Source organism: Grus americana, chromosome 15 (assembly GCF_028858705.1).
Source record: "Grus americana isolate bGruAme1 chromosome 15, bGruAme1.mat, whole genome shotgun sequence".
Lineage (NCBI taxonomy): Eukaryota > Metazoa > Chordata > Aves > Gruiformes > Gruidae > Grus > Grus americana.
Window position 1 is genome coordinate 18,747,115 of NC_072866.1, and position 25,881 is coordinate 18,772,995.

Here is a 25,881-nt window from a genome sequence, read left to right on the forward strand (position 1 = left end):
AAAAGAACAGTGACTTTTTTTTAGAAAGTACAAAAGTTTAAATGTGAGGATTTTTGTGATTGTGAGGCTTTCTCATTTGCAGAGTGATAGTACAATCACAAATAAATTTTTAAAAATAAACACTTTTGTCTCTAATGCTTTCCTTAGTCATCCAGAATTCCAGTTCTATGACTGTAGAATGGAATCCAAAAGCAAACATCTGCCAAAAACCAGTTATTAAATGAATACATTATTTATATGCCAAACAGCAAGAAATGTAACTGACGGTGGTTAAAGAAACTTGTCATGTGTGGGCTTACAAATTGACAATTTTTATTTCAGGCTCCATAAGCTGGGTGCTAGCGGGGTTTACAATCCTTTTATAAGGGCTACTTTAGGATAAAGTTCTCCTTAGCTCTTACTCAAAGATAGTCTAAATTAAATTAATATTCAATTGATCTATTTTGTACAATAAGTGGTTTTAAGAAATGCAAGTAGGGTCATAAACCAAAAAGTTCAGAAACTATTGCTCCAGGATTTTGTAATACTAATTTATTTCAGGTGTTGACTCTTTCTTGACATAATAGCAAGAATTTTTCATATTTCCAGAATCAACTCAAACTAAGCATAAACCCTTTTATGTTTTTCATATGAAGTCCTTTATACCTACTTAACTGTGAGCTACCTTCTCACGTTGAAAATACCCTCACTGTCATAGTGAAATTTGACCCAGAATGTAGGTGAGAGAGAATTCACAGCTCCTATCCCCTCTGGCTTCAATTGATGAAACACTGACCTTTGAAATTGTTCATTTCTTAGCTTCAGCTTTTCTTAAGACTCTTTAAGGGAACCAGTATCATCATGACTGAATAAAAACACTTAGCTTTTTTCCCCACTTACTTGATGCAACTAACATATATATAGAGATATATAGATATATGTAAGGGAGGCTCAGAAAAGCTGATACTAAATAAGAGGGACCTGAGAGGCTTCTGTAGAAAAGAAACTCTTTAGCACTATTATCATCCCTGGTATTTTATTCTTGAAATCAGCCAGTGGGTTCTGGGGAAAAAAATTTACTCCGTTGTCAAAGTCCAGAGAGAGAGAGAGAATGTACAAGGCTGACTAAATGTTTTGATAAGGTTGTACAAGGAAATATTCAAATGTTTTAAAGCTTCAGTGCTATTTTTTATTTTGCGTACGAAATGTTAAGAGTTCATCTGCCAGAGTTTTCAATACAAATAGGCTGGCTGGTTTTTTACTTGAGTTTTGTTCTGTATTTTGCAAGCTTCTCTGCAGTAAATTAAAAGGAAGAAATAGTCTCAGCTACACAGTCTTGAAAACAGAAGAAATGTTCAGTAGCTTGGCTAGCCGATACTTAGCTACGAGATTAATTCTTTAGTCTTACTGAACTTAGTGTAGTAGCCCTGGTTACCCTTACTGCTATGGTGATTTGTTGTCTGAATAGAAGATGTTGATGCAATATATCAAAATGGGCCTGCATAGGTACTAATTTTAGTGAGATTTTTTTTTAGAGCATGGAAAAATTCTGTTAATCCACAACTCCTATAAAGCAGCCTTCCTAGGAATATTAAACTGGGGTTAAATAGATACTGTTTTCTTAGCTTGCCTTTTACCATAGTTCTGTTTGTAAGAGCTTCCCTCTGTAAATAAAAACAGATTTCATTTCTAGGGTCCTTTGTCACTCAGCATTACTTCTTTTTTCCTTCAACTTTATCATCGACTATCAAAGAGAGTAGGCAAGTTATTAAACAAACTGGAGTTATTATTCAGCAATGCAATCTTGTTATTGAGCTCACAGCTTCTTCCTCAGCTCTCAGAATGGCACTTACACCATTCTCATTTTTATTTTTTTCTTTTTGTGTATGAAAAGACAGTGGTCAGGTGGCTAAACAAAGTTTTGCAATCGATTTGCCTTTTTCAGTGGTTACCTTTCTCACATAAGTTTGTTCGGCAGATCATAGTAAATATTCCTTTTATGGAGACTCAAACCCACACATAAGTCTCTCTCTCTGTTGATGAGATGGTCAGGTTTACCATGAAGTAGGTCCAAAGAACACTAAACACAGTTTCAGAAGCAATTAGCTAGCAATCACAGCTGGGACTACTGATTAAAAGATTTGGGGCAGGGGCCTTGCAGGATTATCAAGAATGCCAGAGAGTAAATTTGTAATTTTTGAGGGCAGAATTTTCAAAATCACTACTAAATCTATCATACGCGTACTATAAATTTATGTAAGTTTTATTTTTAAGCCACCATTCCCCACTGCTCCAGCTTCTCCTTCATAACTATAGTTCAACTGAATTCAAATTCCATCAACGCTAACACAGAAAGCTTGCAAGTAGATGCTGGAATATGGCAAAATTGGATTAGCAAGAAGAGAAAGAAATTTCCATCGGGCGATTCAGTGAAATCCTTCCAGTTTAATCTCCCTTTAGTGACTCCTTAGTATTGTTCACAGAAACGTACCAACATTCCAATTTCAAATGCATACAGCACGATGTCCCACGTGATTCAAAGCCCAGGAGTTTCCCTAGCGAAATTGGCACATAATGCCTAAACTTGGCATTGCTGCATTTCAGACCCTCTAACAATAGGCAGCATAGTTCTAATTCGAGTTATTTGTGCAGAGCTACTCAGTTCCCGTTAGCGTACGCAGTAGGACATGTTCGGAACATCATCATGGGTGAATGGAACGTCACAGGGCTCCGGAGCACCAGGAACGTGCAGCTGCAGTGGAGGTGTGTGTGTCACATACCCACAGCGCCATTCGACACTAACATCTTACAGTTTGTCACTTTTTTCTCATGATGCTGTGTTTATGTTATTCTCAGATTCTCCATTTGACTTTAATCTTTCTTCTGCTTTTCCTCTGGAATTTTCTAATTTATTTCTCTTTTGCTTCTGTAATCCTAACGATGTCTGTCTATATTCTTCTCCATTCGTTTGCCTTCAGGAATGCTGCTTAAATATTGCTGCAGTTCGTGATGTCTTTTGAACAGAACTAACACAGAGTTCTTTGCAAGACTGGCTGCAGCGGAGTCTTGTCCAGTACTTAATATCCAGGGGCTTATACAAAAATGTATTGTACTTCAATTTCATTTTGGTCTCAGACTTGAGGCACGTCACACTTGGAAAACTGACACGTAGAGAAAACGCAGAGCAGCAGGTTAGCAATTCTTGCGACACGTAATTCTAATTTTTGTCTTGGATTTATTTTTTTTTAACAGATTAAAACCAGACAAAGTACAGATCCAATAAAATTATAGTCAGTTGCTTTTATAAATTATTCTCAGCCTCGAAAAACTTTCAAAGCATTTTTTACATACAACAAAATTCTTGGAATCTTATGCATAGATGGCAGAAGTTACAAACTTCCTTGTGGCATTTATATCTCATGGCCCTTTTAACACATTGCAGTAATACCACTGTCAAGTTTTCAGAGCCTGCAAAAAACCCTCATATTCCATGCATAGTCTTTTATATCAGGACTTGGGAGATCTGCAACAGCAAAAATATTAATGCCATGTGTCCTACTTTCATCTAAATTCTCTTTAATGAAATCCCCCTATCTAGCTCTTCCCGTTGTCAAGATAAGCTTTGTTCCTGCTTCACCTTTAAAATCTGTGAATGTTAAGTGTTGGAAAGAACTATGGTCTTTAAAAATCAACATTTATTTGTGTGAAACTGTTACACGATTCTAACTGCCAAAGCCTATGTAATCCCCTTGTTTCATTTGTTACAGATCCATTCTGAAGTGTATCACTCCACTTTTTCTATAACTTACAGAATGTCATACTATATTTCTAATGCTTACGTACCACAAGCATGATGTTATGACCACTAGTTGGAGACGAGAGACGTTCTTAATACAGAGATAACCAGTGTGTAAATGGTTGGATCACCTGCAGCTATACCACATCAGCAAAAATCTGGAGATCCTTCAAGAGCCCTGCCCATACCAAATATGAAAAAATACCTAGAAACTTTTGAGACATGTCCCATGCAAATCTTGGTGCATTAGGTACTATCTATACAGAGACTGAAGATGTCTCAGCCAAGCCTTGAATTGCAGCGATAAATCTGCTGTGTTACAGTTCATATAACTATTACAGTAAATTAGGGTTTTCTTAAATATTAGCATTGTATTGCGTATCACTAGCTGACAGAAGTCATAATCAAGATTTTTCTTTTTCACTTTAATATTTAATTGACAGAGGGTTTGACTTATCACATACTAAGTCATCGAGATTTTTTCCCACAAAGTGTTACTGATATCTAAATGCAGTGGTGGTTTGTTTGGGGTTTTTGTTTTGTTTTGTTTTTTCCTTTCTTAGCCCCATCAGCTGCTTAGGGATCCCTGATGTATTTCTAGTGGCTTGACTAACACATGCATTATTACCCAAATAGAGGAATTTCAACTGATATCCACCAGGAATCTCTGACCGGCCTTCATTCATTATCGACTTTGCTGAGAGCACAGAACATTACACACATGCATTTGCACACACGGACACAGAGTATCTCCTGTGTTGGGTAATATGAGCCTGCACATCTTCAGTGTCCATGTCTCTGAAAATGACCCTGAAAAAGTAAGCTAAGCCCATCCCTGTTTCTATATATAAAACTGTTTGTTTAATTGGTGGACTGCACCAAGAATAAATAATGAGGTAATTCTGAAGATCAGTCCCAGAACAGTCAGCTAGGATTGTTTCTGCAAGCGAGAGCTATCTCTTCTCCTTTGTTGTTTGGGGGGTTTTTTGTTTTGTTTTCTTGGGGGTTTTTTTGTTGGGGTTTTTTTTTTAATGAAATGGTTCCATTGTCTGAAGGTGGACAGCTTTTTATCTAAATGCAATTTTAGGAACAGTACACTATTTCAAGAATGAAGCATTCTGCACATAAGTAAGGTTTTTGGAGTGTTTATTATTTACTGAGTGTAAAAATTGTTAGAAATTCAAATCCTAAAACTGACTGAATCAAGGATTCTAAGTATAACCAGGTTGGAGATTAGGTTCCTTTCATTCAAATAAAAGAAAAACAAAACAACTTTCAAGTACACTCAGTCAATTACGGAAGACCACCGTCAGATTTTTTTTTTTCCAAGGTATTGTACAGATCTTATTTACTTAAGTAACAACAGTTTAAACTAGGAACTTAACGACAAATTTTATCTTGGAAAAAAGATAAAGATTTTAAAGAGACTTAAACAGGTATAGTAATTCCTTTTTCAACTTTTTTTTAATTCTTTAGCTGTAATAGATTATAAAGGCTTGATAATAATAGTAAAAAAATCCCTTCTGGTTTTGCTCCTATTATATTTTGCTTTGTTTCTTCTAATGTATCAGAAGTATACATGGCTCCTCTATGTCCTGGTCTGTGCAGCAGCAAACAGATGAGGTAAAAAGTAGCATACAAAGTTCAGAGCTAAGTAAAACTACTGCATGGTAATGGGTAGGCTTGCTCACAGGCTTGCTGGTGATTTCTTATATTAGTACAATAACTGTCTTTTTTAATTAATATGGCCGTAAGTGTAACAACTCGTGTAACTTGACCGGCTATGGTTGAAAGAATACAACCTCTAGTAAAATACCAAACAGACTCCATGACGACAGTGCTGTGCCTGTTTGACAGATTATAAATTAAGAGCTTAATTCCATCATGCACTTGGTGATGTATTTATTTTATCTCACAATAGGGAGCTAGAAAAACTAAAGGCAAAGGGATATGCCCAAGCTGACAAAGCAAGTCTATGCTGAAGCGTGACACTGCAACTAGCCACTGATCAGTTTATACCTTAAAAGTCTTATCTTTCGTATCCCTCCATATGCTTTTTCACTTCTGAGATGCTGTTATTTATTACCAGTTTAAGGTAAAATCCTTAATTTCAGTAAGTGTCTAGTGATACTCTAAACAGCATACACTGAAGTTTCTCTTGATTCCTAGGACTGATGCACTGATTCACCCTAAGCCAGTCTCAGCCACATGCAGCAATGTTCTGCCCCCTCCAGTACAGCTTTGGGACCCAACGTGACACCCATATCCTGTGGCACTAACTCACCAATAAAACCTTTCTAGAAGCCAATTTCATCGTACCTCCTGGGCTGTCTCTAACTACCCTGTAGAGAGGAAAACTGGGGATTAAGTGGTAATATGGAGTCAAGAACCAAGAAATTACTGTTTCGCTGCTAGACTTTTTCAGGTGAAGTCCTTGTTCAAAGAGTGAGTTTCAAATACTACAGAGAAATTCAGGCTGTCAGGCAGGATCCAGCTCAGACCTAGAAAATCTGGATTTCTAAGCAACTGTAATTAGCTTGCCCCTTACTGTTAGAGTTACACTGCTTAAATCAACACATTCCAAAACATGATCAGGGCCAAATCAGTTATGATCTGGCTTTATTTATCTAAAAGGCTCATGTGGACTTAATTTGCTATTGTGTGTTAAGAAATAAGTAGAAAGGATTATGAACACGTTTGGCCTAGAGACGAGAGAATGCAGCCATAACTTCAATTTTGAAATGTCTTATTTCATCATAAGCTTAACTTTCAAAGCTGACATGGGGATTTTGGTACATAATGCCTCATTTTCAACTAATTGCATCTTAACTGAACATCCAAGCCTTCAATTTGGAAGCTCAAATTAGCAGCTATATGATGGGGTTTTTTTCAAATGTGTGTAGATGCCAGCTGGAAGATCGAGGCATTTTATAAGTACTGTATAAAATAGATTCAAATAGAAATGAGAACTCTTTAATCAACTTTAGCCAAGGATGAGGGGAAACTGTGGGCAAGAAATGGTTATGCAACCCAGGAAAAAGGAAGAGAGGAAAGTCTTTTCAGCAGAGGAGACTGTGTCGTATCCCCTCTCTTACATTAATACTTTTGCTTTACCTCTTTGCATTTGAGAATTTGTAAAAACCTACGCTTGCTGCACTAGCTATCTATTATTTAATTATTTAGCAGTTCTTATAATGTACCTCTTTAGGAGTCAATAGTCTTTCTTAAATGCAGGCAAATAATCCATACACCAGACTATTTTATTCTAAATGGGGGGGGGGAGAAGGGGGGGAGGCAAGAAAATAAATTCAAATGTCAGTAAACAAGATGATTAGCAAATAAAATAAACACTACATTAGATATTTAATTGTTTACAAATCAGCAGCTTAGATTCAAGCTCTATTTCATTTTATGAGAGTGCATTATAAGACTAATTGACCTAAGAACAACTAGTATTTCCCAGGCCTTTTTCATTGCTTGTAAAGGTTAAACTTAGTTCTGTAACTGTGCTTATCAACATCTGCTCTGCCTTCCAAGCTATCTGTTAACTTGGGGAGAGCACAAAATCGTTGCTAATACTCAAGGATTTCCCAGAGATACCAAAAATTAATTCATTCATATTAAAATAGCATTCAAATATCTAGTTTCCAAATATAGCATACATAGCTTGGTCTCACTGTACCCATTATATGTAACAAGTAATATCACTCAGCAATGTACTCATTTATCAGACTACCTGCTCATCAAGACTATCCCAATTTGTATAATTACACATCCACCTTAGTTCCCAATTAGCACTATGCCAAAGAGGTCTAAAATTCTTAATACGGGCCTGCACAGTCTCCAGGAGAAGAACATGGGCTTCTTTTCCTCACTGGAAGCAATATTTGATCATGAATAGCTCGTAACACTGCACACTACTTGCCAATGTCTCCACACCACATATGGTTCAGAAAGCCCCTAAGGTACAACCTGGGTAAAGCACTTTTTTGTCCAGTGTCAGAGAAATAGCATGAGGCAAGTCAGATCTCTGGTTCCCTGCAGCATGGTTATTCATATGTACATTGATTATAAAGTCACAATCAGCACTTTAATAACACTACTTTTCATCCTGAATCCCTTAAAATAGAATCATGTAGCAGATATGTGTACAGATTGCACTTCTTCCTAACTGCACTTTTTTGTAACTCTGTAAAGCATACAATCACCTGCCTCTGCTACATGAGATTATTATGCTAGTTGGAAAAAAAAAAAAAAACCAACAAAAAAATGCAAACCAACCATGAGGACCCCTGTAAGCATTGTTTTAAATAATTATGGCATGTAACATAAAGTATATCTTTCTTACAAATCATATAGCACGATGATGGTTTTTACAGTGCATTCTTTCAGAAATGTTAAACATTCATTACTTTTATTAGTGCCTATTTACCTATTGGTAAATGCTGTTCTACTTTCTTTGTAACAAGGATTATCCTTTCTGTTTAAATGGACTTGTATGCCACTGAGGCATACAATGAGGGAGGTAGTAACTTCTAGGCTTTAAAAACTCAAGTCTTTAAACATGCTTTTATTAAGTGATAAGAATAATCAATATATCATGACAGTGTTTACAAAAAACCTTCTTATAATCTGCTGGTTTATCCCTAATCAATATCTTGAATAATTCACCCTGAAGTTTTCTTGGCTCTGCATGTAGAAAAAAACAGTATCCTTACCTGAAGGTGCCTTGCTTTAGGGCTAAGAAGAAACAAAGAAAAATGTAACTTTAATTAAATAAACTCCCATGCTACATTGTGTGAAAATTATATTTTAAAAGTTGAAATTCACCCCACTGAAGAGTACAGACATCTCATCAAATACTTTTTACCACCTGTCAGGCAAGATTTCATCTGGTGGCATATACCAGTTAAACATGAACACAAATCACTGCTTCCTTAACTATTTATGCAAATGAAATTTTCAGTTGGGTATGAGATGCTTGTATTTTAAGCCTACCAAATTGTTTAATGTCTTGGTCAACATAAGTCTTGGTTCACACAGAAAGCATATGCAGATAAATAAATTAAACACTACTTGCCAATTTATAGTACTGTATTTATGCTTCTACCCTGTGCATGCTGAATGATGGCAGCGGCAATGGGAATGTTACACCTTCCCAAATGCCACAATCTGAGAATATTTCATTAGCAATATTTATAAATATTTTTTTCAATCTGGGATCTGATCAATTTCCTAAGAAAAATCAAACTTAGAAGCAAAAGCAACCCTGTGCTCTTGGAAAGCATAAAAAAAGACATATGAAGTCAAACTGTTGGTGAACTAGGTGTGAGAAGAAGTTGCAGAGGAGGAGGAGGTGTAACAGCAAGGGTTGGTGGAGAATGGTGCTAGCTGAGACAGAAGTGTGTGCTTAATAAAAAAACATCTACAGAAATTGCATAGTCTGTGATGTCATTCCTTCTTTCCTTCCTAGGACACCTTTGTGTCCTATTCCATATGGATCAATACACATTACGTACAGCATCGTGGGACAGAGAACTGAAGAAGGCTGAGCTCGAGCTCTGCAGCTGAATCACAGCTGCATCGGCATGAGTATGGGTGACAATAAAACTGGGTTACATGACTGAGCCTGTCACATAGTCCTAATCCCAAGGAACAAGTAGAGCAGGGACATGAAAAGCATGGTGCTTTAAAGGTAGGATGAAGATGAATAATTAACTTTCAGAGAGTGCAAAATGATCTGATCACCTTCAAATTTTCCCCATCTGTTGCTAAGCAGCATACTTTAGTCACAAGGTTTGACTTACAAAATGAACAGCAGCCTCCGCACATTTTGCTATTTTTACATTTTAAACTGTTCTTTTGCCAAGCTTTCATTATAACCATATTTCAAAATGCTCTAGAACAAAATAAGATGAACATTGAGATATCCCTTGGGAAAAGGCCTCAGTTACTACCTGGGTCAAGTAGCCCATGGACTCTCTAGTCTCCAATAAGGAATTAGGAGAGCCTCCATCTCCCACATACCAAAATAAGTGCTTTTTGCCTCTCAGGCCTGAGCTTTACATGAGAAATTGAACTTGCATCATGGAAAAGGCAAGAGTATCATACATTTAGTTTTGCATATTCATCATCAGTTTCAATCTGCATAAACAAAATCCCAGAATTTTTCCCGTGGTGGTGGTGAATTAATTGTATTAATTCTTTCAATATGCACTAAGGATGTTGTTCCAATGATCAGACATCCATTCAATGCTCTGGGCATTCTGACAAAAATTAAAATTAAATCAACTACCTCTCTGTATGACAAATTATCTCTCTCATTCAATTAGAAGTAAAGGGCTGGCTGCCAATGTTCCAAAATGAAATACAAAACATCCCCACTGTAAATACCCTCTTCTTAAATGCTTTGATGCACGACCAGAAATTTCAGAAATCCTCGTTCCTGAAGACCAAGAGAAGCAATTGACAAAGAGTTCAGGAGCTTTAATAAATTGTGGGCTACTAATAACCCACACTTACCTCCCATGTGTCTGCAATTTAAACACACTACACTGGTAACTTGGTTAAACAAAATGAGTAATCATTTTAAAGTGCGAATTGACCATCAGCTCCATCTTCTTTGAATTCACGAAATGAACAGATCATAAAGTAGAATAACAATCACAGTCCTGTGGAGTATGTGGCCTGGAGCAGAAGGCGCCTTCTAAGGAGAGAAAAGACATACTGAATAGTTACAGCAGGTCTTTTTGTACATTTCTACAGAAAACGCAGAAGGTTTCTGCAAGGTCTGCTAAACTGACACCAAGGTGATAAATTACACTATTTTCTTGCTAGTCTCTCTGCTGGATAGCAGTAAATAAGACTATAACTACCATCATTAGGGGCCCTTCCCTTCCCTCCCCCCCTACCCGAGTCCTCTGCCAAACAACAGAATACATCTTCAGCTCTCTAGAAAAACATTTCCCAAAGGGATTTTCCGAAAGCTTCCCAAGTCTCATCGGCTAACTGTAGCAGTCTTTAGAGCCAGACAGCTAACGACTACTTTGCATACAGCCACTGGCCCAAATCCACACACATTAGTCTACGTCTTTTTGTGTCCTTCCAGATGCCTCAGGACTCACAGAAGCAACAATTCTACCTGGCCCCATCACCTAGCTATACTCTGCAAACTTTGAGTAGCTGCATTGTTCTGCCACTGTTTAGGCCACCACTGTTTTGGTAAGGAGTATTGCCTATTGAAGATTTTTGTTTCATATAAATTAATATATGGGGCAAAATAGCTTTAACAACCTGGGCATTTATATTCACCTACTGACTGGGAATAGCTGTGAACTTACACCCTACATCTACATGAGAATATGTCCCAAGCCAAACTTTTTGCAGTAGCAAGAGTCAACAGTGCCTTTCTCCCTCTTTTTGGTATACCTGGAGGAAAGAGAAGCAGAGACTGTTTTACCTATCTTTGTTTACCTCTTTTTCCCCCATCAGCTGCTGAGTAAAAGGACAGGAAGCAGGCAACAAAACCTGCAGCCTAGGGGTAGGCAGACTCCCATTGCCAAATCAATCTCATCCCTGCAAGCCTCCAATTTCTGCAAAACTGCAGGACTATGGCTGAGACATGAAAGAACTGCAGTCTCTGGCATGCTTCCTGGTGCTCAAAGAAACCAACAGATGAGGAGAAAAGAGGTATGAGGAGGCACCAGAGATGGAATGCACATGCGTTCAGAGGTGGGGCTGCATCTACCCATCAGGGTGGGCTGATACAGGTGATACAGGTATCCCATAGGAAGAAATAACAAACAAACACACCCCCCCCCAAACCACCAAAAAAACCCAACACCCCCCCCCCCAAAAAAAAAAAAAGGAAAGCGCTTAGGAGGGTTAGAGGAAAGAAAAGAATGGAAAGATTTGGATAAACTATATATCCAGACTGCATTTACAGCTGGCAGATTGTAATGAACCATTTTTACTGAGCCATACTTGACTCCTGGTTTCTGTTTTTTAGGAGATAACGTAACATTTATACAGCAAATCAAAAATTTAGTTCAAAAAATATGAGAAATAACTGTGCATGGTAATATTTCAAACACTATAGATACAATTCTGTTCAGGTATTATCGAAAAAGGTATCTATAGAAAGACTTTAGGCAATCGGGTTATAATTGATGACAATGACTGCTTCTTAAACAAAACACTAATATAACGACCCATGCATTGCTATCACTGTTGAAGGCAGATCAAGTGCAGACCTCAGTATTTTTCATAGGTTAAGAAAAGATTCAAGAACAGTATTCTAGTTGTATTTATTTCTACTCTTAACTTTGAAATTCAGAAGATTATAAGTATTTTCCATTTTTCAGAAATAAAAATATTTAATGAAGTTTCACCTTTAATGTTTGCTGGTTGGTTTGTTTGCTCTTTAATCTGGAGAAAGTAAAAACATAGGTTCTAAGCTTTCAATCTTTAGTATTATTAACATTCAACCATCAAACACAAATTAAAAAATAGAATTTAAATGTTATTAATAAATATCTATTTCTTGTGACAGACTATTCAAGCTTCAGTGGAATACTGAATTTACAATTAATATAAACAATTGCTGTTTGTTAGTACTACAACCTAATGTAGTAACAGCCAATGTTCATGAGTTACAATTATTTTCTCAGATGTAACTCTAAGTGTAATATTGTTTTCTTTTATGAGAACCCACCGATGACCTTGCGAGAGCTCCATTCCATCAGGTCAGCATGGCTACAGGTAGCAATGGAGACTGAAACTGTTTGCAGGATCACTGCTTCCGGACATCAAGTCCCCTCTGTATAATCACTGGGCTAAAATCATTGTACATTTCTCTAGAGAATACAAAACAAAATTGGCAAAGATAAGGTCAGCCTACTGTTTCTGTAACATGGCTGTTTCAAATTATAATGATTTATATACTTACTTAACGTACTAATTTGACCAGTTATCCAGTGGGAGATTTTGGGTTGGTTTTTTGTTTGGGTTTTTTTGTTCGTTCTTATCTATTATGCTGATAAATGCTGTCTTTTTCTCTTTTAATTTGTCATACAGAAATAAGAAGCGGTACTGTGGTTTACACTACAAGTCCATCTAGACCAGCATCCTCCCTCTTAAGAGTAGCCACAACCGGTCACTTCACATAAACATTCCCATCCTTTGTTTCCTATCGAACCTAAGGAGTTGTTCACCTCTAAGAGCCTTTGTAGCAGGAGTGTTAAAAGCTTATTCAACTCCAAATAACACTGTATCAACAAGTCATCTGATCCACTTCCCCCTCAGTTATTTGAAATAACTCAAAAAGACCTTTGGAGAAAGGAGTAATTTTTACATTGCACAGCATGTTTTGTCAATTTTATTTTGATCTCAGGCCTTTAGTGAATACATTGGAATATAATCATTACTATTTATATGACACTAACAGAAGCCATAGTTCTCATCCTAGTTGCAAAATAGTTTGCTCAATTGTAAGCTAACTGCACCACTACTCTGTAATCCTGCAAGTTACACAGCAAAATTGTGATATTTAATCAATGAACTCTACCAAGAAATGAAATATCCCTCATCAAATACATAGCTGACATTTGGCTTTGGGAGCCCAGGCTAATAATTGCATTTATTTTTTCTGCAGGTAGTCCAAATTGTTGAGGATACAGCCTGCCAAAAATGATGAAAGAGCACAGATGATAGATATTTGCAAAAGCTAAGATAGTCCCTACTTAGGGACTTACTCAAAGAAATAGGGATTTATCTCTTTGGAAAGTGAAAATAGGATAACCGTGCCTGTTACTAGAAAGTTTCCTCCATATCCTCCTTTTCCCTCTAGCTTGGACATGATCAAAATTTTCTAACAACAAGCAATTTTCACAGTCATACCCTGTATTTGAACTTGTCTTGAGCTTCAGTGTTAATTATTCTTTTGTGAAATGTAGATAGTCCATAGATATACCAGGAAAAAATGAAACTACTTTCTGACAAAAATACCTGGAGCAGTGAACAAGTATTACAATATGCTTTTCTCAGCATTTGAATTCTAGTAACGTGTAATTAATCCTCTTGAAGGTTAATCAGTCAATAACCATTCATGTTGAGCAAAAAAACTTCATACCCTATGTACTAATTGCAACCTGAACAGAAAAAAACCAAAGTGGTTCACTGATGCTCCTGGGTAAAGGCAGATTTACAGAAATTCTCTGAAATGTTTACTTTTTAATCTCATGTGCAGAAATTGATTTTATGTGTATGAATATATATATATATATATGGAGTACTGCGTCCAGCTCGGGGGTCCCCAGGACAAGGAGGACATGGAGCTGTTGGAGCGAGGCCAGAGGAGGCCACGGAGATGAGGCGAGGGCTGGAGCACCTCTGCTCTGGAGACCTCAGGCTGAGAGAGTTGGGGTGGTTCAGCCTGGAGAAGAGAAGGCTGCGGGGAGACCTTAGAGCCCCTTCCAGTCCCTGCAGGGGCTCCAGGAAAGCTGGAGAGGGGCTGGTGCCAAGGGCAGGGAGTGACAGGCCAAGGGGAATGGCCTGAAGCTGCAGGAGGGGAGATGGAGATGGGATGTGAGGCAGAAATCCTTCCCTGTGAGGGTGCTTAGGCCCTGGCCCAGGGTGCCCAGAGAAGCTGTGGCTGCCCCTGGCTCCCTGGCAGTGTTCAAGGCCAGGTTGGATGGGGCTTTGGGCAACCTGGGCTGGTGGAGGGTGTCCCTGCCCATGGCAGGGGTGGCACTGGGTGGGCTGGGAGGTCCCTGCCCACCCAAACCAGCCTGGGATTCTGTGATTCTATGATTTTCAGTGCTTCAATGACAGTATATTTCCAACATGTTCTAAAGCAGCATTTAAATTTCTTAACAGCTTCAAGACATTCTTATGTTTTTAATAACAAAAAATAAAAATTATTATGTTTAATATAATTCATTTATATGGCATTTCTGTTTGTAGAGAGGTGTAACTGTATGATACACTTTGTCTGAGTGGGTGCTAATTGTGGTTGGCAAGGTTACCTATGAATAAAAGCTTGTCTCTGAAATAGCATAAATTTGGCTATGTTTTAAACAAAGTACTTCAGTTATTTGTGTTAGTAGATAGTCTTCAAGTGCTTTCTTGAGAAGCATGTTACAAATGAACATCACAATGCCTGAAGATTAGGATAACGAAAAAACACTACTTGAAAATGAACACTAATGTATTTTAAATTGTTCGCTAGAGTTTACACAGAACGTGGTTTTAGTGAGTGGTGTGTATGAATTCCCTCCCCAGAAAGCTAGTGTGATTCTTGTATATAGTTACCAAATATTTATATATCAGAAAAAGAAAATTAGACTAGAAGACCTGCAGAATATAGGCACTGTAAGACAAAGTCTTTCCATGGTAAGTTATTATTGACAATTAGTCAACTGCATGTACTGGTTATTGCATTAACAGCGGTGAAATTCCATGTTTGTATGGAGCTATATACAGGCAGGAGTGACAGAAAGACATTCTTAATATTTCTGGAAAACAGCTTTTCTTTATCAATTCCTATATGGACTTGTTGGTCTAGAAGACATATAATAAACCCTCTCTCTTCTAATATGCTTGACATAAGAACTGCTGGAAAGCTTTTGGAAAAAAATTCAAATTACTTTGAGGTGCCATATGTAAGATTTTTACAGATACATCTCAGACAAGTACACTAATAATTTTACTACTACTGCTTGTATTTGATATGACTTTGAAATGTGTAAAACCACACAAAACTGTATGGGTGAATTTGATAATTCTTGTGCTAATTTAAAATTAATTATGGAATATTTTTATCATGTGGTTTAAATAATGAATGGTCTTTATTAACAAATCCGAACACAGTGTTTACATTTCCAGAACAATCAATTTTTTTGTATAAGGCCTATACTAGAACTGAAAATCATCTGTAGTTTCTGAATAATTTAAAAAAGTCTGCCTTGTTTCATTAAATAAACAATTCTTCCCTAAAATATACAGCTTACAACTACATAAAAATTTACATATTTGTTATAAATCACAATAAATATTTTTATTTGTGCAATAATTTGGATATTAAAATACTGATGTTGTATCATTTGTCTGCTTTTCATGTTTAGTGGTTTATAACAGCAGGACACTATTTTGAAAGCAACAGAGGGAGAGTTAGGTCCATCTTTTCAAACAGCAGCATTACCCCGGCAGTTAAAATCATTGTACTTCTCTGTTTCTTATGCCTAATTCTATTGTAAGAAAGGGAATATAAAGTTCATTGTTATTCTTGGAGGCTAACGCTGAGTGCTCTAGTTGAACTTTTCTGTACTACGAAGGAGTGTTGTACATGTTCGTGCCCAAGACAGGAAAGGTGGTGCTCAAAAGACAAGAGCTATTGTGTGGAGCTGGACAATTTCCATAGAGTGATTTTATGGGAGAAGCTGTTTTCAAGTAGTTATTTGCTGCTTTAAATGTATCTTCCTTTCCACTGGCTAGTATCACCATGTTGTTTTAAAAAGCACAAGTACCTTCAAAAACTATCAACTGTGTTTAACGGTGAACCTTTTAACACACCTTTGATGATTTTTTTCAGGTTTTTCGTATTCTGTAGTATTCCTTCTCATGGAATACTCAAGGTATTGCATAACATGAACCACACCTATACTCTTCTAAGAAATACATTGACTATGCCTTAATACATGCGACAGTTGAAATAACTAGAATAATCTAGACTGCATTGTGACATTAAAGAGATTTTACACCTCTTATACAATGTTCTTGTACGTGCTTGTTTTCCCATATTCTGTACACTCTGTAAAGAGGTAATCTGCATTTCTGCAATAATTATGTAATTTCAATTCTTATGTACAAGATAGAAGTATGTTTTATATGTTACTGTCACCTGAAATCACAGCTAATCTTTTCATGTTTCTGGTTTTTAAATGTGATGGCTAACTTAAAGTCAAAAAAAGGTGAAGAGAGAGACCGAACTTTGCCAATAAAATCTCTCTGTAGCAAAGGGATGTCTTGTGTTTTCAGGAAAACAGAAAATACAGAATTCTGTGTGAATGTAAACTAGTCCAAGAAGACTAATACAGCAAATATTCCTGTTATTCAGTGCACTTAAAGGAGAAAAAAAAAAAAAGCATAATTTCTTTGGCCTAATTATCTGACATCTCATCTTCAGTATCATTCACACCCAAAATTCTTTGCTAGAATTTACATTATAAATCTGTTTTCCCTCAATTACTTTCAGTTTTGTGTGCACTATTAAATTTGTAGGTGAGGATTTATTTTGTTGGTTTTTAATTATTACTTTTCCTAGAACTCTCTAGATTAACTTTTTTACTCCCAAAACATTAAAAAATTAGAAGATACTATAGGAGAGGGCAGCACCAAATATTTAGTCATTTTGAAGGACAATATAATATACACATCCTAGGCATGTTCATTGGGATGACTTGATGAAGCCTCCTTCATTTGTCCTTACGAGAATAAATGTAAAAATAAGAGATGTAGCTATGTTCGGTTAAATCCCTGGTTTGTGTTAAAACATAAATACTGCTGAATAAGAATCAGTTTTTAAATGTCTTTAATTAATCCCTACAAATTTCTGACCATGTTAAAAACATTTCTTCCATGCAAAAAGGCCCTGAACTAAAGACATTCCAGTAGTCGTTCCACTGCACAGCTCTTTTTAACTGTATCACTGTCACCTACTTCCCTGTTGCATACATCTCTGTTACTTTTTCTGTTGTTTTTGTTAACAGCAATAGCTGACTGATCTTATATAATAATTTGTCCTGAATTCAGAGTATAATTTCTGTCAGTTTGAAAAAATGATGGACACGATAGACATCCATTGAATTTGTATGTTTATCATTTCTCTGCCTTAGCTTCAAAAGTTTTAGGACCTCCTCCAAATAACGTAATGGCAAAGCAGGACTGAAGATCTTAATCTCTGTGCTATCATACAGCTTTTTTCTGTTTTCTTAGAAAGCTGAAATTTCAGATATAAATTGGTTTTATTCAGTTGCACCTTAATTGTTTTATAATCCTAATTTGATTAATGAAATGCTACACATTAAATTGAGTACTTATTTGCATTTCTGGTTTTAACAGCAGACTCACATCTGCATTATTTTATTTGAAAGGTGATGGAAGTAAATATGGAGCAAATTACAGGTTTTAACGAGGTCTTTACACAGTTCATTGCTAAGTTTCCGGGTCATTGCTGGTTTTAGTTTGTTTCTGAAATTCAATAAAATCTGATTAGCTAACTGTAATCTAGAGGCATGTAAGAGATATGTACCCTGTTTAAAAACAAAACAAATAATAACCCTTCCAACTCATCTAAATAATTTGAACAAGTAATTCCTTAAATGTCAAAGCTTTAGACTACAATGATATCAGAATGTTGTTTAGCATCTTAAAACCATAAGAAATTAAAAAGGGAAATTTTTTTTTCATGCATATATGTGTTCCGTTTGCCTGCGGTATCACTGCTGAACAAATGAAAAACTCTTTGGAGCAGGGAACCATGTTTCGCTTTGTTACCACGTAGCATAAGGACACTGCAGTCTCCTAGCAAGCTCCGGGACGCTAGCAAACTGCAAATAATAGAAAAGCTGTATTAGACTGTTGCACCTAGTGGCAGCTCAGCTCTTAATCTATGAGCTAAAAAAAAAAAGAACCCAAACCAAAACAAAAGCAGAGTTGCATAATTATGGGCCTGATGCAGTGTACTTATGGAATAGTACTAGCTCAGTAAAAGTCTGTTAGTCAGATATTCACTCTGTGAGCACAATGTTGCACAATACATGCAACAAACTATTCTGTGCATGAATGCTCATATTCTGCTTGCAGAATAAATGTGTATTTTTTTTCTATTGCACGTTGTCAAGCATACATCATCATTTTTTTAAAACCTCTTCTAAGAAATGCCTTTTTTTTTCCCTCCTCCTGTTTGGTTTGATGTTTGATCGAGTTCAGTCACCTCAAACATTTATTGCTAAGTCTGAAGGGAAAATACAGGAGTCCCATCTTGTTTATGCGTGTTTGCCCAGCCGAAGTTTGAAGCCGTACCGTGAGTTTTGCTTCGAATTTCAAATTCGTGCGACCGCAGCACCTGGAGGAAAGCTCCGCGGGAACCGCCCCGGGCCGCGCCACCGCGGCGGGCAGGCGTGCTCTACTCACCCCGGCCTCGCCTCAGCGCTGCAGAAATCCCGCCTAGCCTGGGGCCCCACGGCTGGGCCCTGCCACCCCCGACCCGAGCCACGGGGTCAGTCTGGCGCGACCGTCCCGCCACCAGCCAGGCGCGTCCAGCGCGGAGGTACCTGAAAACGGGGTGGGGGGGCACCGCCTCGGCCGAGGGGGACAGGGCGAGGGGCACTGTGAGGGAGAGGGGCAGTTTACCTCAGGCCCTGGGGAGGGACCCCCGAGAACGCTTTCGGAGCCGCCCCTCGGCGCCTGGAAGGCGGCAGCTGGGACAGGCAGCGGAGGGACAAGACGGGCAGCGAGCGCCCGGCGCCCCCCAGCCGCCCCTCTGTGAAGGGACGCCGACGGGCGCGAGTCCCCGGATGCAGCCGCCCCGCCCCTTCCCGCCCCCTCACCCCCCGCCTCCCACGTGCGTGAGGCGGCCGCAGAGCGCCAGCGCGCGCGGCCTCCCCGCCCGCGGGCCAACCGCCGGGGCGCGCGCCCGAGGGCGGTCCCGGCCGCAGAGCTCGCGAGAGGACATGTCCGCGGCGGCGGCGGCGAGCGAGGGTGAGCGGGCGGCTGAGGGAGCGAGCGAGCGAGCGGGGGGGCGGACGGTGCCGCCGCCCGGCCGGGCTCCTCCACGCGGGGTCCGCGGGGGAGCGCGCGTCACGTGACGGGCGGGGCGGCGGCGGGATGGCAGCGGTGCCGCGCCCGCGGGGTCGGGCCGGCCGCCGCCGCGGTGGGGGACGGAGGGCGGTGAGCGGCAGCCGCCGGCCAGCTGCTGCCGCCCGGCCCCTAGGTAGGCGGCTGCACGGCCCCGCCCGCGGGCGGCCGCCCGCTCCCGCAGTCAGAGCCATCTTACGGCGGCTGAGGCGTGTGGGAGTGTGCCTCGCCGGCCTGGCCCCGCGCCAGGAGGGGCGGCCGCCCGCTCGCCGCGCTGGTGGGGGCCGGGAGCCGCGGCCTCCCCCTCCGTGCCAGAGAAGGGCAGGATGGCCGCAGGGCCGGCTCCTGGGGACGTGGTGGCGGCGGCGTCCCCTCAGCCCTGCCGGGCCTCTCTGTGGGGGCTCCCCCGCCCCGCGGGGCCGCGCAGGTGGAGGCGGCCCGGAGCGAGAGTGCTGGTGCCGGCACCTCTCGCGTCGTGCTCCGGGATGCGTCTCCCCTGGAGCTCTGCCCAGCCCGGCTTCTGCCCTGCTGACGCTGATAGATTTTCCTTGTGTTCCACTGCAGTCACCGATTTTTTTTTTAATTTTTTTTTTTATTACTATATTTTTAGTAAGGCACACAAACTCCTGGGTGAGGTATGGGGCCTGGGGGGAGACAAGCTTAACTGCGGGGCCTGGCCTTAAAAACGCGTGTCGTGAAATGAAAGCTTTTCCTCCCTCAAAGCAGGGGAGACCTCTGGCCTTGACCACCTAAATCATGCGACTACAGCGTAGGTTCGCTTACCTGTTGGAAGAGCAGCTGCGCTTAGCCCAGGGACTGTTCGAGGGTTTGGCTCCTTACTTGTCAGATACATAGATTTTAGGTGTCACTCGGTTAATCAGTTTTGTACGTGAAATAACAAGTGCATCCGCAGCAATTACATGTATGCATCTGTATCTCAGATGCACGTAAATCGGTTAACGCTTATGCGAGTGACGTTCTGCGGAATGGACGGAGCAAGGTAAAGAGGTGTGCTGCAGTGCCTTTCCTGTGTGTCAGCAAATGCATTTGCCTTTATTCCATTTATATGGGTTTTGTATTGGTTTCAAAGTATGCAGTGCAGAAAACTGCTGTTATGTTATCAGTGCAGCTAAGAGATAATACTAGGACTTCATGGCTGCAGCAGGCAATATAGCTGAATGAAAAACTACAGGATTTAAAATAAAATAAAGTGAATAGTTTAATCATGAATCAGTTCATGTGTATTTCACAAACAGCACCGTAAAAATCTCATAACTTTGCTGTCAATATGTCTAAAAGATTTAGACTAACATCAGTCAGCTTTTACGAAAAAGAACCAGCTTGCACCGTCCTGTGAGTACGGCATGTTCTAAAGTTCATGTTTATGGGAAGGTGATTACTCTTTTTCCTCACACTACCTCTTTCTTTTCATGATGGAAAAATGCCCACGTTTTGTATTAATTGATATTTTAAAGCTCTCAACAAAGCCACAGCTAGCATTTAATAAAATTATTTTCTTAATGTATGACACTTTATCTAGTTCCTTTCTGAAGTTTTCTTTCTTGTTCAATTAGTTAGGGCAAATTACGATTTTGTGGTATAACTTGCATTTAAAACTTGACAAAGTGCTGTCTGGTAATCACACCAGTTATTAAGAAAACAAAAACATCTGGAGGCTGAAAATCCTTAATACGCTATTGGAAGTACGAACAACTTTTCACAATTTAGCTGTATTTGGAGACATGTAGAAAACTGGACTTAATGACACAGGTGAATTTTTAGGAGCAGTCATACAGTAACATGAAAATCACCTTAATATTTACCATTTCTAATTTGTGGGATTCTGTTGAATGACTTACTCAAAAAAAGCTTTAAACGTGGAGGTTAATACACAGATTATCAGCCAAATTCAGTGTTTATATGTGAAAAATGTTCAATAAATTGGAGTCCTTGCTTGTTAGCCTAAATATCAAATTAGATAATTGATGAAATTATGAATTAATATGATATTGGATAGGGAATGTACTTAGTTGTGGCACTTTTTTGAGGGTTTTTTTTTAACAGTGTTTAGATTACTGGTCAAATACTTATTGGAAGGAAGAGGGAATACCTTTTATTGTAGGCCATTTCTTTTTTTAGGCCTTATTGGCGGTTCCGTCTTGTAACCTCTTCCTCTTGTGTGTTTTGATGTTGGTTTAGTTTTTTAGATGTTTAATTGTTAACCTCTTTCACTGATATGTATAGAAACCATAACATCCCCTTCAGCCATTGCGCATGCAGTCCTTTAAAAGACAAAACCCCACATCTGTTAGGATTCATCTCACAACAAATGCAACATTGTGTGGCTGAGCAATGCATGGGACCTTTTGGGCGGTACCTATGAGTTCAAAGCCAAAACTGGAAAACCTCCTTAGTATGGTATGAAACGTCATTCAATAAATGCCAGCCTTAAAGATAACTGTGATTTTTAATTTTTAACTTTTCTAAATTTAGTACGCAGTAGGTTGCCATTGACATAATCATATGTGTCTCTATATGCATGTATGTATACACATAGTCTAAAATATACTAATAAATGAAGTGTTGATGATGGAACAAATATGTTTGAGTTGTCACAGCAAAAAGCCAAAATGTGGTTGTGAACAGTTTCCTTTTCTTTACAAAGGTTCCTTCATATTAGAATCTATAGAAAACGAAAATATATTTCTGTTATTAAATGAAGTTATAGTGCATAGATATATAATTGGCACTTAAACTTCCAAGTGCTTTGAAGACATTCCAGCTGTGAGGAATTATGCAAGCTGGGCTTGAAGGAACTAGGACTGGTTTTATATATTGTAGTTGCGTTAATAGGAGTGGAAGATGCACTTCTAGCGCTGTTATTCTTGCCAGAGGTAACTGGAAAGACAAATAATTAGTGTGTTAGAACTTGAGTAGTAATATGAAAGGTGCTAAAAATGAGCTTAGAGCATACTGAAATTAGTTTAAGGATTTTTAACTTAATAAGGTACTTTAACATCACATAACTGCAAAAACTGAGAAAGAGCCACTCTTGTTCGTAACGTTTTAATTTCCTAGGTGGAATAGAATATGTAAGATTTAAAATAAAGGATCCTTGTGACATTTTTGTGATTGTTGTTTTTCCTGTCTTTACTTTCCTTTTGACCAGCAATGTGCTGAAACAGACACTGTAGAAGGAGGCTAGAAATACAAGGTAAGTGCTATATCTTAAAACAATTAAAACTTTGTAAATACAGGGTTTTTTCATGAAGCTGTTATTTTTTAGTGAGCAGTGCATTGCTTTAAATTGTGCTGTTTTTATAATCCTGTTAAAATGGAAGTTTTTCCAAGACACATGTTCTCATACAAACAGGAATTTGAGGATAATGTAGTACCTATGTTACATAAGCTCAGAGCAAGTTATTGTGATGTTTTTGCTTTGCCATTTGATGTGGTTTTTAATAAATTCTTAGAAATTTGACTTAATATTTATAAATATTAATGTTAATAGTAATTATTATTTATAAATATAAATATTTATTTCTTATGTTGGTTAAATAATATTTTCTCTTTTTTTAAAGGAGTGTCACGCTTGAAAGCCTTCACAGATTATGTTAGACTTTTTCTAAATGTTAATAGTTTTGATATTGGTAGGTAAAACTTTGGCCTATATAGCATTTTGGGTTTTTTTAACAATTATTCTGCAGTGACTCAGGCTAGTATCAGCATAACGCCATAGCACCTAACAGCATTTCCAAACTACCACCAGACCCAATGTATTTTTTGATTAAATAAATCCGGTTCTAGATGAGGAAACTTCTTTCTCGAAGGGAGTAACTAAATGTTTAATGGCTGCTGATAGAATTCTGTTTCAGTGGGTACTAGGAGAGAACTCGAGTAGCTTAGTAAAATATGCAACTTAGGTTATGTCAACTAAAACGTTCTCAGTTTTGTAACTGTGTGCCTCTGATGTTCAGCTGGTACCAAAATGGTGAAAATTCTGATCCTGCCCCCTCCCTCCCCATCTTTTTGTATGGGAAAAAGGGCTTTGTTGGGGGAGTGGGAGGGGTTGTTTTATTTTCAGAATAACTGAGACAGAATATCAAGCTTAAAGGCTCCTTGATAATTTCTACTGGGGCCCCTCTAAGATGAAACAGAGCATTGGCTTCACCTCTGCAGAAAAAGCTAGACACTGCACACAACTTTCATGGCTAAGAATGGAAGGAACAGCAAGATGTACAAAACATTCTGGATATGCAGAAGGTGGTATGTATCTGGAGCACCGATGTATTTCAACAAATCCCAGAGCTGTAGTGTTAGGCAAAAAATTAGCAACTGGAAGCACTTAAAAGGTAGGGGAGCTACCTTTAACCTGAAGGTAAGGTGTGTTTTTGGGTTGCATTCAGGGTGCATGAAGAAGAGTAGGTTTGATTAGACTTGGCAAATCAGTTCACTTCATGTCCTGGTTTAGTAAATCTGCAACCTTTGTTTCTTACTGTGAATATATCTACAGCTTTTTTTTAGCAGCATGCCTAAAAAAAAAAAAAAAAAAAAAAAGAGATCAACAACTGACATTAAGCCTATTTGTTCTTAACAACCACGAATGTTTCATGTTTGCTTCTTTAAGTGAAATTATTCTGTGCAGCATTGAACATAGTGAACCAGTATTCCTGGCATTGTTTCTTCAGCATTTTTATCACCTGAAATTTAAGAGCCTAAATCGCACAATATTAATTATGGAATAAAACTTTTTCAAACTTTTCTTCTGTGGTAAAGATTGACAGCTGCTGTAATACTACTCTTCAGTGTTGTTGAGGCTCTGTTGAAGCCCCAGCCGCAAAAATCTTCCATATCCTGAAACTCCAAAGCAAATGCACATTACAAAATTTATTAAATAGTGTTCAGATTACTGTTATTAAATCCAGATGTTAATGTAACAGTTTTGCACTTGTGCAATAGACTGAATCTCTGTGACCATTGACTCAGTAGACAGTATTTTAAGATTTCATATTTGGGTACTTGGCTAAAGCCATTAATTAAATGTTTGAAAACTGGCTTAAACCTGGGCATGACGCCAAAAGCAACAACGTGAGAGAGAAGTCATAGTTAAGCTCGTTTTTGATCTTCACACCAACTAATAAAACACAAATTAACAAAACACTAAAAATAAAGACAAAAAGACAAACCTCCCTGTTTTTTCTACCCTTCTCAAACTGTGAATTTACAAGATAATTAGCCCTAATTTATATTCCTGAAAAGAATGGACAACTGTATTTTTATTTCCATGTTTTGTTTCTAATGTTAGAAGTCTGCTGGAAGGCTAGGGAACAATTGCTGAAAACTTGATTAAGAATTCTAGATACATTAAAATTACTTTGCCAGTCATCCATTATTATAAATGTAAAAGAGCTCATAAAAATTAAGCAGAGAAACTCATTAAAATAGAGTTCAAATTGTTAGTGTGTTCCAGTCAAGTCCGGTTAATATCCATACATAGTTCTTATGTCTCATGAAGTGGCAAGTTTCCCAATATTTCGTATTAAAAAAAAAAAAAAAATTACAGAGACATAGAATTCCAGCTATGGACATTCTGTCTAATTACATTGCTAGTACAATCCTTACTTTTGTTGCCCGTTTTTACAAATGAAAATGTATTGTTTGGTAAAGCTATGATCCAGCAAAGCTTTAAGCATGTGTTTACGAGACTCAATGGGTTGCACAAAGTTGAACGTACGCCTAAAGCTTTTCAGGATTTAGAACCACGTGTAAATAAAGCTTTAGGAAAGTAATAGTTGTGACTTAACATAAGGAAAGAAATCTGTGTATGAGTGTCATTGTGGTGGATATATTCCTTCTTCCATCACAGTGTTATCGAGGCAGTCAATTTTGTGTATAGGTAATCTCTGAGATTGATGGGTGTTCTGTGTAAATTGTGAATTATGGTCTTAGTGTTTATACTTAAATGTTATCTGAGAGAACATGTGATGTCACCCTTAATCTCACTTTTTGTTTTAAAACGCTGCATAAGTTGTATGCGTTATCAATATTTTTGTATGTTGTGAATTAGCCATCTTTCTCAGCACGTTTCATTCTTTTATGTAAATAACTTTGGAAGTGTGACAGCAAAGGAGTCTGTGCTTTTATAATCTTTGGTGGTAATCAGGCAGACGAGGGCCTCGGAATGTGTGTATTTTTAAAATGGAGCTTACTGAATATGCTGAGATTACTATATAGAAATTAACGGGACCTTC

At 38.4% G+C, this 25,881-nt stretch overlaps 1 protein-coding gene and 1 long non-coding RNA gene across 14 annotated transcripts in view; one reads left to right on the forward strand and one right to left on the reverse strand.

The window, feature by feature from the left end:
• Window positions 1–290: 290 nt before the first annotated feature.
• On the reverse strand, window positions 291–19,342 carry LOC129213093 (uncharacterized). Of its 4 annotated transcripts, XR_008579353.1 has the most exons (6): window positions 18,968–19,342; window positions 12,489–12,630; window positions 12,166–12,202; window positions 10,298–10,481; window positions 8,494–8,515; window positions 291–3,140 (listed from the first exon to the last, which is right to left on the reverse strand). It is a non-coding gene; the product is annotated as an uncharacterized LOC129213093 (long non-coding RNA). The 4 variants fall into 4 exon arrangements; XR_008579356.1 differs by having other exon boundaries at window positions 291–8,515; window positions 19,187–19,342; XR_008579354.1 differs by having other exon boundaries at window positions 291–10,481; window positions 19,187–19,342.
• Window positions 19,343–19,415: 73 nt separating this feature from the next.
• MRTFB (myocardin related transcription factor B) overlaps window positions 19,416–25,881 on the forward strand; it is an 80,056-nt gene continuing 73,590 nt past the window's right edge. For 4 of the 10 annotated variants that reach the window (XM_054842518.1, XM_054842516.1, XM_054842527.1 and 1 more), the window contains exons 1-2: window positions 19,418–19,534; window positions 22,800–22,844. The gene's annotated coding sequence lies outside the window, so the exon portion shown is untranslated. Of the gene's footprint in view, window positions 19,535–20,680; window positions 20,984–22,799; window positions 22,845–23,211; window positions 23,281–23,876; window positions 23,897–25,881 lie in introns of those variants that run through there. The other 6 variants (XM_054842531.1, XM_054842522.1, XM_054842517.1 and 3 more) reach the window with 5 other exon arrangements.